General features: G+C 39.1%; 1 protein-coding gene across 1 annotated transcript in view; it reads left to right on the top strand.

Annotated features, from left to right (window-relative positions):
• LOC106537302 (glutamate receptor 3) overlaps positions 1 to 3019 on the top strand; it is a gene marked incomplete at its 5' end in the record, with an annotated part of 13109 nt that extends 10090 nt beyond the window's left edge. Inside the window, 1 exon segment of the mRNA XM_014034689.1 lies at positions 1255 to 3019.
• Between the last annotated feature and the right edge of the window lie 1232 nt (positions 3020 to 4251).

The raw sequence follows: 4251 nt of genomic DNA on the forward strand, positions 1-4251 counted from the left end.
TCTGATTGCACAACRATTTCAGAATCGACATGCTAACGTGTAGCATCCACATTTAGCCTACTTCTGTAAACGGGGAGCTGAATGTGATGTCACTTCTTTTTCTGCGCATCAGGACTGTGGAGTTCACACTGGAGTCTGATGGAGGTCACTTTTAAAATATAGTGTGAACATCTGCGCAAAAAAAATGGACCTAGCATTAAGACCTTCAGTGTTAACGTAGACTTAGCCTTCTGCACTAGTCTGGATATTTTTAACCGCCCATCCGCACAGAAACTGTGTTTTTGGCGGGAAAAGCAGATATTTTTGAAAACGCTTTCCAAAGTGGAAAAACAGAAAAGCACAGTGGTGGTTAGGATACATTGTGGTTCATTACAGCTACCTTGTGGTCCTCGTGGTCAGAAGTGTGCTACTACCATCTGTCCGAAAGAAAAATATGCTTCTAAAYATGACTGCTTTGTATTTTTTAAGCAACTCTGAATATTCAGAAATCACTACCCATCCCCAATATTGAGCTTGTTTGCTGGAAATTGCCCAGTGACGTTGGCAAAAATGTGGCATCAAACAAAACTCAGAAGCTGGGAAAAAAATTAAATAAAATAAAACAGAAAWACAAAGACTCTAAATCGCTCTGTAGGGCTGAAGGAACCTGCAGCAGTAATTCACTCCCGGTTGAAGCGACCCGTTACAGTCAATTAAGCTAATGCTAAAATAAATGCTAGTCATGTTGTACAGCTTTATGAACCTGCCAAATACCACATGTCAGACAAATACACAGAGGACTTTTATAGATTATTTGATCACATTTCTATAGAAAAACAATACAAGTGGGACTTTTAGTCCAAACAAACAAGAACATATAGAGACCGGACTGAATGTGCAGCAGAAGCACAGCACTGATCAAAGAACAGAAATAAATGTCACCATTGATTTTGGTTAGATTGATTGCATGTGTGCTCTAGTTGAAAAYCAACGCGTGATGTGTTAAATATTTTTAAATACCACAAGAACAGATTTTCTTATTACTCTGAGCGAAGGAATTCACAGACACAGAAYGTTCTTCCACAGAATAAACATTTGGATTAAATACACAAAACACATCTGTAGTGTTTTACTGTGTAAACTCTCACTGTTGCACTTTTTTCCCACTCTCGAGAGCAGCAGCTGTGCAGATGTTTGACGTTCTCACATACAGTAACCGCAGCTTTTTTCTTATCTTTTTTTTTTTTCCTTTCTCTGCTCTGTGTGTCGGCGCAGGTTTATGAGGCATTTCCAATCGTTCCTTACAACTGTGATTGAACATCCACGAACGGCACAGGATCACGGGGCTTTGAGCTTCCTGCCAAATCCTCGTGGACGGACACGGCACGATAATCTGCATTGACGACACGACTTTGGTGGTCATGGGAAGAGCCGATGAGGTTCCCGCCTCTCAGTGCCTTATGGAACTCTGAGTCTAAACAATGCAACTCCTTCAAAATGATATTGCTTTTTTGCTTGAAACTCATACGAAACAGAATATTGGTGCAGTGTTTAAGAACACACACACACACACACACACACACACACACACATATACATATATATACATACATATATTTATATATATATGTATATGAATGAGCAAACAAAAGCCATTTGCAACTTTAAGCACATTTTGAAGTGCCAGAAAAAGGATGAATCATACTTGATACGTGTCTAATTGGTTTCCTGTAATCAATATGAACAGATTACACTTCATCCTTCTGCTGCCAGATTTTCACTGGTTCTCTGTGTTGAAATTATTTTATTAGATCTACTCAGCGCACTGTAAGACACTGGTTATTAGATAATAGCTTTTATACTGCTGTGAATCCCTTCTAATGACCATGAACTTGACGTAAGAGACAGACTGATCTTACTGGAGGGGAAGCGCCATCCAGCCCAAAGCAAAGACACGCGCTTTGTTTGTACTCTGAACTCTGGTGCTGCTGCAGTCTTCTGGACGTTTGAAGGAACTCACGAAGAAGAGACGATGATCCAGCCGGGTTCTTGAGGTCTCCGGAACCGGGCCGTCATTCGTACTTCCAATACTGCCAAGAGTGTGTTTTGTAAGACAGTGAGTGGACGAAAAACCAGTCTGTGAGTTACAGTTTGAAAACTATCAGGGAAGGTTTAAAYGCTTCAAAGAGTCTTTCCCTTAAAGTCATTAAAGTCTTCGTTACATCAAAATAAACCAAACGAATGGAAAATGGAATTGTAAATTAGCTGTTTTCCAATTAAAGGATAATAGTAAAAGACTTTTGACTGTAGTTTTTTTTAATTATTATTATAATTATTTTCATTTTCCGTCACACTCCGCATTTTAAAAATGCTGTTTTTTTTTTTAGTTGTAGTCTTTGGCAAGCTCATTTCGTAACCAATACAGAAAAGTATGCCAGTACAACAAAATGTAGATTTTTACAAGGTATACGGGAAAGATCCCAGAAGCTTAGCACATTTCCATATTGTTGTAATCATGTTTTTTTTCTTTCATAAAGACTGTGATTCCATAGGATTTAAGTAGATATCACCACCTGAAACTATGGGTATATAGTTTTATATTTCAAAAAAAGTGAAAAAACCTAAAGTGAAAAAAGGAAAGACTTGTGTACATTTAGATGAATGAGAATTATTTATATGACACAATGACAGACTGTGTTTATCCTTCTTTAATTTGCCTTTCTTTAAGTTTATTTTTTTAACAAGTTGCATGTAAAGTCAGTGATGCTTGACAAGCTTTGCTACGCACAAATTGACCTTAGTTTAAAGCTAGAAATACACATCGGGTCATTTTTTTGTGAACCCATTTCAGCATTTTTTTTTTCAAATCATACAGGTCTCACCATCTGCAGAAACACACAAACAAAAAAATTAAATCGCCAAGCGTAGTAGTGGATATAAAATGGCAAAAGATGCATGCATAATTTGCTGAAACCCCTATGAAGGGGAGCTGTACAGAAAATTTTAATACATTTTGTAAATAAAATGTACAGAAAGGGTCTCCAGTCTGTCTTGTTTTGTTCTTTTTCACTGCTCGTCTTTGTTGATTAAAATATCACTGTTTGACATACCAGATTACACTCAAAGAGACAGATTGGACCTTAAGGGTTGGGCTTTAGTGGAGTGGTTATCAGCAGTGGCCCCTCCCAGAAAACTTTATGGGGGGGCCAGTGAAATTTCAGTGATTTATTTACTCATTAAATCTGTATTTATTTACTGGATTTCCCATTTATGACTTGAAGAAGATGAATGTGAACCTGGTGGGGACCAAACAACTGGACTGAGACCCACTGTTTGAGGTGGTCTCGTTCCCCTTCCAAACGAACTCTGGTACGGTTCGCTTCTGGTGTGAATACAGACTGACTTCGAACAGAACCAGCTGCAGGAAACATGCACCTTTTTGGACTTCATGAGCCACCGTTAAGCAACATGGTAGCCTTCAGTGATGCTAACGCTACCACGTACTGCGCTACCAACAACGAGCCATTGTGGGCCAGGGCGCACTGAGCATCTCGTCGTCTTTTTGGTTGCAACACGCATTGGCCAACGTTGATTCAAAATGTGAAACCRCCGTTGAATGAGCTGATCTTGAAATTCTAAATGGTACTGCAGTTGTATTAACAGCACCATCTTTCTTTCTGGTTCTGCGCTCAGTCCCGCCTCCTTCATTTCTGTCCAATGGGAGCAATGATCGTCACCCACGTGGCTTTGTTTGTAATGAATTTGTTGTGAATGCAAAAAGCACCGAGCAAAAATAAAGTCCACTTTTAATCTGGACCAAACAAGTGGACCAAAGGAATTTCCTGGTGTGAATACAACCTAAGATAGCAGCAGTTTACTTCTGCTTTAGCTGCAAACATAATTTATGCTTTCTACGCCCGTTTTTGGTATAAATGCCGACATCCAACCTGTGTGATAAGTTCTGCCATGCCCATCAGCAGGCAAACATGTGTCGCACAGATTTTTGTGTAGTCAATATTTACATAAGTTATCCCATACAAGGACACAAAACYGTGTCAAATGACTCAAACATGTTTTTTTTTGTCTTTTTGAATACAGTATACAGTTGAAGCATTACTGCTACCTAAGGTTGTAGTAAAAATAGACCCCTGACTTGACTTGACTATTCCATTTCAAGCATCTTTCTCCACAGACTAATGCTGCGTTCACACCGAACACGATTTCAGCTTCAAAATCACAGCCAACGCTGAAGTTTGAAGCTTGTGCACTTTG

The sequence above is a fragment of the Austrofundulus limnaeus genome, unplaced genomic scaffold, assembly GCF_001266775.1.
Source record: "Austrofundulus limnaeus strain Quisiro unplaced genomic scaffold, Austrofundulus_limnaeus-1.0 Scaffold2235, whole genome shotgun sequence".
In the NCBI taxonomy this organism is placed as follows: Eukaryota; Metazoa; Chordata; class Actinopteri; order Cyprinodontiformes; family Rivulidae; genus Austrofundulus; species Austrofundulus limnaeus.